This window comes from Spodoptera frugiperda, chromosome 11 (assembly GCF_023101765.2).
Source record: "Spodoptera frugiperda isolate SF20-4 chromosome 11, AGI-APGP_CSIRO_Sfru_2.0, whole genome shotgun sequence".
NCBI classification, from domain to species: Eukaryota; Metazoa; Arthropoda; class Insecta; order Lepidoptera; family Noctuidae; genus Spodoptera; species Spodoptera frugiperda.
In genome coordinates, this window is record NC_064222.1 from 4744036 (window position 1) to 4756609 (window position 12574).

At 38.7% G+C, this 12574-nt stretch overlaps 1 long non-coding RNA gene across 1 annotated transcript; it reads left to right on the forward strand.

The window, feature by feature from the left end:
* Nucleotides 1-2625: 2625 nt before the first annotated feature.
* LOC126911213 (uncharacterized) lies at nucleotides 2626-4389 on the forward strand. Its single transcript, XR_007705736.1, has 2 exons — nucleotides 2626-3621; nucleotides 4214-4389. It is a non-coding gene; the product is annotated as an uncharacterized LOC126911213 (long non-coding RNA).
* Nucleotides 4390-12574: the final 8185 nt, after the last annotated feature.

Sequence of the window (12574 nt, forward strand, 5' to 3'; positions counted from 1 at the left end):
TACCTGGCAGCAAATGTAATTAAGTAGATGTTCTACAAGATGGATGTTTTACATGCCAGCATGAGTAAATGTGTGGAATTTGCCAGGCAAACTCATAAACTTACTTCTTATGTACTGATCACTGTCTATGTATTCAGATTATGTGCTGCTCATGATCGTGGCCAATTGGTGGCGCCACATGCATAGCTGTTTAATTACGTTAGGTAATAAATAACTTAACACGACGCTATGTTATGTGGGGTTGGCAGATATGCACATTTTTCATGTAGCACGAACTTTATATGATGTACGTACACTAGTTTTCCGTCCGCGGCTTGCCACATGAATGTTTTTTGTAGAGGGGGAAAAATTATGCACGATTTTTTCTTAGTCACAAATAGTCCGTTTATCAATATGCAGCTTTCTATTTTCAAAATTGCGGTGGAAACCCTTCATTATAGGAAAGTGTGGAGATTAGAAAGAGACAAAAGATAATCTACAACATTCAAGAGTCCCCCAACTCCCAACTACACTTCCGATTACATAGGTATAACAACAGACATAATTCCAGACTGTCTGATAGATATTACAGAAAAAATTTACCCCAATAGTATTATTTTCTTTAGCGATTCTAATGAAGAAACTCGATGAATACAAAGTACTTAACAGTTAGACAGTTAAATAAGTACATTTCTAGTACATAATAAGTACATATATAACAGTTACTGTTACCATTTGGACCCGGTCCAGTAGAACGGAACTGCTGCACTGAGTGGGCCGTTCGAATTGGCACCACAGGGTAACGGGAGCACTAAGATGTATTGCAAGGTATAGGAATCTAGGTTAGGATAACAGTGCACCTGGTTTATTGGGTAAATTAGTAAGTCACCTAACATTACATCACGCCTGTTTAATATCTCTAGCTGCGGACTACTTAGCGGGTTTATCGGGGCTCCGCTCCTGCTCGAAAAGCAGGAGTAGGAAGGTGGTGGTTTTTAGTCTCTCTCGCCTTGCTTGCCTGGCGAGAGAAGAAATTGGATGATTTCCCCCTTGAGGAATGGTGCAAAAAGGGGTATGTGATGAACCTAGGTACCTAAGTAAACTTCGTTAAAATCAAACTATTCATTACGTATTGTTACCAATAATATAATTACATAGTCCCTTACGGATTTTTCATACTATAAAATTTTATGTTCGACAGTCAGGCTGGTATCATCTTTATTTATTGACTTCACTCGAGGCCCGGGGCCATACCGAAGTATCTCGTGTATATTATATAGGTGTACCTTCATATAATTTATGATGAATCAGCCACCCGTCGGTGTCTGCGTGCCGTAAAACCTGAACACAATGATTGGGATTCCATTTGGTTTCCAGGAAGATGAGTTTAACCTTGGGAGTAAGTACTTCATGAAAATAATTAAACTGACTATCGAATTTCAACTTTATTCTTTTGATGTAAAGCCGAAACTAAGCTGAAGAAATTCTGAGTAGATTGATGTCCTATGTTACCTGCTTTCAACAAATATTTACTATGAGAGCTAGGTTTTTTTATTTATCTAAGTAAAAATGTCATTACTTGTTTCTGCCACCAGCTTTAGAACAAAACCTCTTCAGCGCAGATAAATTATCACAAAGATGTCAGTACATCAAGAGCAACAGTCACAAAAGTCAAAACAAAGCTGAAAATCAAACATAACCATGAAAATTTTCAATAACTGACAAATTCAACACAAAAAACTAACAAACACACAATTTATTGCAATGACATGAGCGATAAAAATAAATTCCCGGGTAAGTGGGGCAAGTCATCCACAAGTACGACGGATGCCGTCGCACCTCCACCAGGAAAAGCCAGTGAACCACCAGTCACCACTGCCGCCAGCAGCCCGCAGCCACAAACGCAAACACAACTACAAGCACAAACTCAAGAAACTCCAAGTACAATAAGAAATGACAAATACTTCGTTTGCGAGTGCATCGACGTGATACTGGAAGCAATAATCCCAGTTGATAAAAATGCTCTCAAGAAGAGGTGTCTGGCCACTGCAATAGCTCTGGCCATCATATTCATTAGCATCTGGCTGTTTTTCCGAATGTTCACTTGTAAACTGCGCACGTCCCGCGAACCTCGACAGCGCAGCGCCAGACCCCGTCGAAGACGGCGCTCCTGCTAAACCACTTCATATTATTGTCACATTGTATATAAACTTCCTTTGATGTCAAACCCCGTTCTGTTCTATTACAACATATAATCTGATTGAGTTGATGGTAATTATTCTTATTTTTATTTTTAAGAACTACAACTAGAATTAGTTCACTACTATCCACTCGCTTATTATTTAGTTCATGTTAATAAATTGGAATAAAATCACTGTTTAAGTGCTTGTCTCTAAGCATATGGTCAAAGTAACAATCTGGAACTATTGGGAGTGTAGAATTGCCAACCAACTGCCAATGGCTTTGCCTGCGCCCGCAGTATTTAGATAAAAAGTAGCTTATAGATGAGTTTTCCAGATTATATTCTACCTATCCTCTGTACCTGTTTCTGCAAAAAGCAGACGAAACACTCATAACACACCTACATCCATCCGTACAATTTCGCATTTATGATATTAGGATGGCTGTTTCCGGAGCTGTGGACTGCCTAGCGGGTTACCGGGGCTCCGGTTCGAAAAGCAGGAGTAGGAACGATGTGGTTTTTAGTCAGTAAGTGTCTGACACTCCCTCTCGCCTCGGCCAAGGCGAGAGAAGACATTGGATGATTTTCCACCCTTGTTTATAGGTGCATTTATGGATAGTCTTGCCGCGGCTGCTGTAGCGCCGTATTTACATCGACGCTACGGCACCCGCGGCTCCATACAAATGCAGATTGGTACAAGTACAGTGACACCTCGATGGCGGCTGCGCCACTACCGCTGCAGCGTAATGTGTAAACGGTCTTAGCGTAGGGTATTCAGAAGGAGAGGATAGAAACTGGATGTACACAAGCATCTTTGTTTACAAAAGTACAGTGATCATAGTGTTACCTAAAAATCTAATTCAAACTATAGAGTTATAACTATGATAGTGCTTGTCAACGTCACTTCAGATCAGAATGCTTCAGACAGATTGAACAGTCAACTTTGTAGACTATATAAATAAAAATGTCAAAACAAAACTCCGATGTAGTCAGACAAGAAATGTAGTCATACAAACAATACATTTTGGTTACAATACAAATAGAAAGTAGACAAGCAATACACCGTATCACATCAAGGATGAGGAAAAGTAAAATTGTCATGGGTTAGAAAGAGCTGGAGAACACAGGACTCTTTATGCTGTGTGCACAAAACAATACGAAGTAGTTGAAAATGGGGAAAGGCAAAGCTGCAAAGGCAGCAAAACCGCCTAAAGCAGCAAAAGGCGGGTCACAGAAGGGTGGAGCAGCTCCTGCCGCCTCAGGAGATGATATCTGGAGCAATATCAAACAATTTGGGCCATGCGCGGGTGTCGGGATCGTAGTGGCCTTGGTGGTGTTGACTCTGTACATCTTGCTCGCTGACACCATAAGAGAATGGATCAACGGCCCCTACGAGTGCAATCGCGTCTGCAGAGGACCTTGCAGGTGGAGACGGCGGCGCTGCCAATGTGAATAGAATAGTACGTAGCTTTTCTCCAGTTTTAGTGAATTAGTGAACATTGCCTTTTTCAATTAACGGTTGTATTAAGTAGGTGTGTGCTACACTGGGGCCTTAGTCTGCTATTACAATTGTGTCAGAATGGTCGATCATTGAGCAGTGCGAGAGGGACGGAGCTATACAACCTATATAGCTGCGTCCCTCTTGCACTGGTCAGACTAAGGCCCTTGGTGTGTGGTATTGTGCGAACTCAGTTATGAACAAGGGATTTAGCTGAAAACCAACAAGTTGGGATGGATCCGAGGATCACGATTATATCAGCACCCTGAGTCCAGAACTGAACCGAACGCGAATAAACATAGCAATTTGAATGCCTTCTTTGAGCTAATTATATTAGGATGAGTTTTATATGTAGACTATTCACTAATCCATTTATTCTAAAAACTAGCCAATAAATTAATGTGCTCTCGACATTAAGTGATATAAATTCCAAATATATTAGATTGAAAAGTAGTTTTTGCTTTAATTGCTATTTTGATCGAGTTCATTGCCTTTATCCAAGTGTGGTTTTAATTGATTGTTATTTTTTAAATTAAATAATGTTATTTTTTCAGAGGAAAGTAGAAGAAGCTCGTCCACTATTCCCAGAGGAACCGATTGAGGAATTTATGATTTATATTTTTGTACACATTATACATATAATTATATACTTATTTTCAAATGTTTGTATAAAATGTGCTTTAAGGAAAAATATTTAATGAAGCAATAAACTAATCATTTCATAACTTAATATTGCTTTCACTGATTCAAATCGGAATCGTAGCAATAGGTAACACAAATGTAAACTCTGACTAACCAGCTACACATATACGCACATAATACATAATACGAGCACTTTGGTAGATGTGTGTGTGCATGCATTATCACACTCGTAGATATTACATACTACAAGTAATAAAGTAGTACCAATATATTGCTTCCAACGAAAACACAGATCTTTTATCCAATATGAATTCCGTTTATCAGACATAAAGTAATTTTATTCTTTTTGCATTTTTAAATCGCTTTCGCGATGCGCTGGGCGACTAGTAATTATTTTTATATTGCTGTTTACCATTTGTGTCGACGTATCAATTACTATCATTTATTATGGAAAACTAGCTTCTGCCAGCGGCATCATCCGCGATCTTGTAGGATGAAATTTAATCTATCCTATCACCCAAGTCAACTCATACCCTGTTTGTATAACCAATTTCCATCAAAAACCGTTCAGTAATTTCAACGTGATTGACGGATAAAGTTCCAAACATCCAAATATAAACTTTACCGTCGGGTAACTCGCTGCCCGACCAGAACCAGACCCGTGGGTACGGTACGTCGCGTTCCGCACGCGCCTTAAAGAGCCATCGGATCAGACCACTACAAATGAGGCCCAATAGGACCAACGACCCAGAGTTGCAAACTGTCTAGCGGGTTACCGGGGCTCCAGCTCGAAAAGCAGGAGTAGGAACGGGATGGTTTGTAGTGAGTAAGAGTCTAACACTCCCTCTTGCCTCGCCCAAGGTAGAAGAAGCCATATAATGATTTTCCCCCGATGAAAAAAGAACAAAACGACATATTAGTGCCTAGTTGAAGCACTATAGGTATTTAAAATCCATAATCAATCACGTAAGATTTTACGACATATTAGATTCACACACTCCCATGGTAATCAAGTTTCGGATATTGAAGAGAGAAACAATTACGTTAATTTCCGATGCGGCGGCGAATCGCTTGACCAATGAATTACTGGCCTTGTTCGTAGTCGTTGAACTTGGATGGCATTGGAGACGGGTTCCCATTTACAACCTCGAATATGTTTATGACAAGATGGCTCGGCTTGCCTTGAACTTGCAATTTTTGTACTGCACGATGTTATGAAGTGGAAACCGGTCGATGATAGCTACGTACGAGTATGATGGAGCGGTCTAGCCTACAGGAAATACGTTTCAATTTTTATGACCGATGTATGAATATTTTTAAACAAGTTCAAAAGGATAAGGTGGTTTATTCAACCGTCAATAACGAACCCTGAAACTCATCTGGTCGAGTCGTCAGTCAAGTTAATCAGAGTTAGTAAGTTAGTTTACTTGTCAGTAATCTTCTCGATGAGATAGAGTCGAAAGTCAAAACAGAAAAATGAAAATTAGTCTCACCATCATTAGGCCACGTCGGCACTGATCGGAGGGTTGCTTGTTGCTTAGCATCCTCATCGTTTACTTAAGCGCATCGTACCCTGGTGATTACCCTTAAAGTGAATTTCACTGCGGACTTAGACTAATATTTAACCCGTCACGTGCCGAAACGTGGATCCACACAAGACAATGTATTTTCTATTGTGTCATATATACGGGCATAAAAGAGGTTAATCTTTTAAACAAGTTCGCTAGTAGCCACATATACGTTTACATGTCCACCACATGTGAGTGTTTTTCCTAAATAAATACGAATATTTATAATACCAACCAGTTTCTTATTTAATGTATTTTATGTAACATAGGATTTTGAATAGTAATGTGGTGTCATTTTAACTGTTTCACATATTTTGAGGTCAGTCACGTTTACTTCTTTATTTACTTATTTGTTTTGATCAGATTTGTGTGCGCTATTAATAAACGGTGGGCTCCTACATTGTCAATAGGATCACAAATAATGTTTTTACGATTACGTTTGTATTTCTTAGCGTATAATTAATTCTCTTCTCCTAATTTGGGGACCTTTCAAACCCGTAATTCAAAATGGACGATTAATATATAGGTAATATTCATTTGTACATGTTGTTTCCAATACATGAATATTAAGGAGGGACCTAAAATATTACCTTGTGGAACACCCATCCATATGAAGGTATTGGTACAATTTATATGTCACTAGCTACCTGCCACGGTTTCGCACGGTTATTAGGTATTTCTCTACTTAATATAATTCATGTATGACTTTTCAAGGCCTTTTAGACTCGCCCGAAAAGGTCTTAAAAATGTACATAGGCCTCCGCCTATGCCAGATATATACAACAATGAATTCGGCCTCATCTACCTATTTGAAATATTGACGTGTAAAAGTGTTATTTATAACCTACTTACAGAAATAAATATCATTTCAATTCAAATAACTGCAGCGTTACCCAGCCACTGTGTTGGCGCGTTGGCTGGGTAACCTACTGCCACGCGACGTGTAGCCGGTTCGATTGTCGCACGGAACAACTCTTTATGTGATACACAATTTGTTGTTTTGGGTCTGGGTGTCATGTATTTATATACAATGTGAACTTGTATGTTTCTAAAACGCACCCACGGCACGGAAGAAAATCCTAGTGTGGGGCAACATCGATATTTTTCTAAACGCAGCTTATAATAATATAATAAAACATCCGATTCGGTATCGTATTAGTATAAAATGTCGCATATTTATACAATAGTTGGAAGTTTGGAACTTATCGGTGGTGCAGTCCCTTGTAACGGTTGCTTTTATCGTCATATCGTTACGTCACGTCATTCGGTAGCTCGTTAACATGAAACGCGATAAGGACATTAGTATATTTCATTATTTACTTAATTTTTTTGGTCTCATTCATTTCATTGCCTAACGTTTTTGTGCACTCTTTCTTGTGTAAAAAGTTTATGTAGGTTCTATCTATTCTTTTATCCTCAGGGAAGACGGTGGCACAGTGGTCACGTGCTGCTGTGAAACTTGCATAGTGAGGCTAATGAGAGCCGCACGTTTCCTAAGGGATGTACCGTAACAGGTATTGCACCGTGGGGGCTCCGGAGCAGGTCTACTAAGAGGACTCGGTGCCTCTTACAGGTGTTGAGGGTGGTCACCGGCGTGGTTTTAGTGAGATGAAAAATATCTCACTCTCTAGCCTTTCATCTCCAAAAAGCTAGGCGCCTTTTGAAGGTTTCCCTCCGTCATCAATAACAAATAGGTATTCCTATTCTTTCATACGCGTTACAAGTCCGTCAAAATTTGATTTTGTATAAATACAACGTTAATGTTGTGTTCCGTAGTAGAAGTAAAGATTTAGGCACCTTTTGACTTCCTATATTTTAGATATTGACTGGCCAGTCTATTTAATAATACCTATATTCTACACGTTATTTTAGTAGCATTTGGTGATGCTTCCGAAATTGGTGATAACGCAAACATACAGCTATCCGCGTAAAGATTGGGTACATATACAAATTACATTTGGTACAATACATTATACAGGTACCCAAGCTACAATATATTGTACCAAATGTAATTTTGATAAATAATCATAGAATCCTGTTTGTGATAATATCGTGAAACTGCCAAAAACAATTGACAATCTATACCCGAAATTAACTCTCCATTCGTCCCATGCCACTATCAAACTACTTACTTAAATTAACTAGTGGTCGCCTAGTGGTCGAAATTCAACCATATACGATTTAATTTACAATACCACTTAACATACGTTCAAGGATAATTTTTATTTAACTCAAACTCAAACAAACTCTTTTCATATGAGACGTGAGGATATCATCGCAATGTCTATCGATTTTGACGTTTTGTCAAATACGATCAGATACTATGCATGTGTGTGTAATGTTTTATTTATTGATTTAATGTATTTTATAAGCATTATTTTTGAAAAATATTGGCGTTGTCCACTTCTCCTAAACATAAACTATAAGTGTACCAAATTTTATGCTCCTACGTCCGCGCAATTTTCGTAAAAAGCGGTCCAAAGTTTTTGCATCACGTATTAATATATAGATTATATTATTATAAAATATACTTAATTTATAACTTAATAATAAATACAATATTTACTTAAATTTAAGTACACAACTTATTACAGACAAGTTATTAATGTGCTCCAACTTCGCCCGATGGGATAAAAAGTGGCGCGTGTTATTCCGGACTATAATCTACTCATGTCCAAATGTTCATTCAGTACTGTCCTGCCGTTCTCACTTACTATAATAACAAACACCCATCAAAACGTACATAATAATATCTTACATACTAGTATTACAAACTAAACTAAACTATTATACTTAAACTAAATAATAATAAATGCGAAAAAAAATTAAGTTTGTGCGTATGTTTGTTACTCAAACACGTCAAAACGACTGAAGGAATCGGGATGAAATTTAGAACAGCGTAGATTATGGTCAGGAATAACACACAACACACTACTTATTATACCACGACAACCCGGACGAAGACGCAGGCAGAAGTTGAGATAAAACGGGGTAAATAGATACCATAGATATATTAAAATATCTATGATATATGCCTTATGAAGAACTTCCAAATACCCATTTATATTCACGCCTCTGTTGTCCCTATTCACTTCTCAATTAAATCCTACCTATTCACCCTATTTTATACGTACGTAAAAGTAGATAACAATGTATTATATTTTCTATCTCTCTGTAAGTAGATCCATATCTTCGTGTATAATCCTGGTTCTTCTTCTAAATCTTCTTGACAAATCTTCTATTCTGCTGCGTACTGCGTTGTAGTGTAGATCAACTCAGTCATTTGTTGCCCTTCGCTAGGCAGCTGGCAATACTACACAGCAAACTGCCATACGATGAGCCGCAACCGACAAGAGTTTTGTTAAAACAAGTCTTCTTTCTTCATATTACAATTTAATACTGATCTATACTTAGACACATTAAGTTTATCGTCAAACAGTTACGTGAGTAAGCCGATAACATAATAAGTAATTTAGTATGTCTCACGCAAGTTATAATAAAATTATAATTTAGACACAGTTCAATGAATAGTCAATTTTATACGTTATATTATATAACACAGATAAACAATTTAAATCAAATATGGCCGCTATAACGGATGGGTTAGTAGACATATTTGATAATATTTTTATACATTACAATAACGTATTTAGTTTTAGTACGAAAGCGTAGAATAAATTAGTGTTAGTTAGGAAATTATTATGTTAGGTAAATTAGTTATTTTCAAAGTTAGTTAAAAATATTAGTTCTCACCTAAAATTCACATGATATACATTGTGTCCCTACCCTTAAATGTTACATTATAAGTACAAATATACTCTTTTCAATTAACAAATCACTGATACATAGGTACAATTACAATCACAAGACCAGATTTTCTAAAACCGTTTAACATTTTCTAAACCTAAGTTATACATAATTACAAATTATAATCAAAATATTTTAATTTTACGTACCCATTCGACGACAGCGTAGTTCGACACAATGGTTCACAAATAACAAATTTCCCTATGGGCTGAAGTTAATAAACTATAGTTTATCTACAAGGAAAGCCGCGTATTTATTATTATGAGCCAATTAACGTATGCCATGACCAACACTGTTGACGGACAACTGACTAACATTTAAAAAAAATGGCTGACATAGTGCTGGGACGCCTATTCCCGGTAAATGTGACCGTTATTTTTTTCACGTTAAATGGTGTGTTGTGATTTCGTCATGTTGTCGGGATTTTTATTCAAAATATTGCCTATTGATATTACGCGTAGTTTCTTTAAATATTTTATTTTGTTTTTTAATTATAGGGCTGCGGAGAACTGCACGGGTTACCGGGACTCCAGCTCAAAGCGGGAGTTGGGCACAGGGTGGTTTGTAATCCGTAAGAGTCTGACAATCCCTCTTGCCTCACCCAGTGGGTGGGAGGAGCCGCTTAATGATTTTTCGCCCATCAAAAAAGGACAATTACAGGCTGTTAATTAGATTTAGATTTCAGCCATGATCGTCTCACTGCAGGGCAAAGGCCTCCCTACCCTCCTTCCACTCCTCTCTGTTCAAAGCTTTTTGCGGCCAATCCTTGTCATAGATGTCGAGTTCGTCCCGCTATCTCCTTTTGGGCCTACCACGACGTCTGTGATATTAATTGAATGTTTTATTTTATTTTATAAATAAAGTTAAATATTTGAAGATCCCGTGTTTTCCCATCACTAAGTCTGTATGGAACATATTTCGTTATCGAGCGCACAGGAAACGGGACAGGAAGACTGGACCGAAGGCGATAGGTACAGGACAAATTCCTAACATGCTACAAAATGTAATCATGCTTCGTACTAATCTGAATAAAGTCGAAAACCGTTACTCTTCCAAATTTCGGAAGTTTCTGGAAATGAAATCATTTCGTAGGTACTAGGTAAATCCGGAGCTGCGGACAACGTAAAAGGTTACCGGGGCTCCGGCTCAAAGCAGGAGAAGGAACGGGGTGTTTTTAGTCAGTAAGAGTCTGACAATCCTTCCCGCCTCACCCAAGGCAGGAGAAGTTATTGGATTGGATGATTTTCCCCCCTCAAAAAAAAAGGTACTAGGTAAATGTTTACAACACTAGAGGTTCGAGGTATTTTGTGACTATGAAGTGTCAAGTGAGAGCTACAGTGGTAAAACTGTAAGAAAATAACACACACACAACGTCATGCCTTTTTATCCCCGAAGGGGTAGGCAGAGGTACACATTACGGCACGTAATGCCGCTATACAATGTACACCCACTTTTCACAATTTATGTAGTACGTCCCATGTAATAGGTGGGGAGCCTATTGCCATATACCTACCGGGCACAATTCCAGATCCCGTGCTACTACTGAAAAATTTTCGAAAGTCCGTAAAAAAGTTCAGCAATACTTTGCCCGATCCGGGAATCGAACCCGAAACCCCTTGCCCGATAGTCGCACTTGCAACCACTCGGCTGACGAGGCAGAAAATGAAATCATCGTTGTATATAGGTACCTACTTACACTTAACACTATATGTAGGCCAGAGGTACCTACTATTTGACTATGTAGGATTTTAGAAACGGTAAACTGTCAGGAAGAACTTAATAAAAAAATTTAACTCTTATGTTTAGAGCCATATGACATTTTTGAAATTAATGGGATTTTAGGACTCAAGTGCTATTTTGGTGGAGGTGACCCCACAAAGTTTGTGATGTGATGATTTACTAAAATCCATCGGATAATGAGGTCTCGAACGATTCAAGATTCTAAAATTCTACGTCCTCTAAAACATTCGAGCATCCTCGGTGACTTTCAAGCGTTACTCGATTACTTTTGAGCGTTACTCGAAAACTAATATTAGTAGTATTTTTTTGTAAACCTTCCCCCACTCCACCCCCTTAAAACAGTACAAGCGAAGCCGCGTGAAAAAGCTATTAGTTCTATAATAATCTAATATTATTTAGGAAAAATATTAATTATCCTTATAGGTATATGTAAATTCGAATTATGTTCCACATTAATTCCACTATTTTGTTTATTCGCAATGATTACTATTATATGTATTTATAGAAATATGATGAAACACAGCAGAGTAGAATATAGGGTAGTCGACAGGGTACGAAAATAAAAAAATATTAATTCTATAAAAAAATATTAGACACGTATTTTTTGTCATTATAGGTGAGGCTACACCCTATACTTTCGTACCCACGTGTGAGACGGAACACTGGGATGGGTTTTAGTCACTAAGAGTTTGACAGTCCCTTTCGTCCTCCCCAGGCGAGAGGACTCCATGAGGATTTCCCACCTTTTTTTTTGAGGGTTGAATATCATCCAATGATTTCTCCCGCCTTGGGCGAGGCGAGAGGGAGTATCAGACTCTTACTGACTAAAAACCACCCCGTTCCTTCTCCTGCTTTTCGACCCGGAGCCCCGGTAAACCCGCTAGGTAGTCCGCAGCTCCGGATCAGGCATCAGCCCTACTGGGCCCCATCTGTGGTGGTCTGATGGGTCTGGATCTGGTCGGGCGGCGAGCTACCCTTGCTCGCACAGGCCCGCGCAGGCCCGCACTCGTGCAGGCCCGCACTTATGGTGGCCCTCTCGCGATCCCCTACGCCCGGAGTGTCTCTAGGCGTGAGGAGGTTTGTTTCTACGCGCCCCGCCTCCTCCTTAGCTAGCATGACTGCTTCGCAGAAGGAGGAAACGGCATCCCAGTCCCTCTC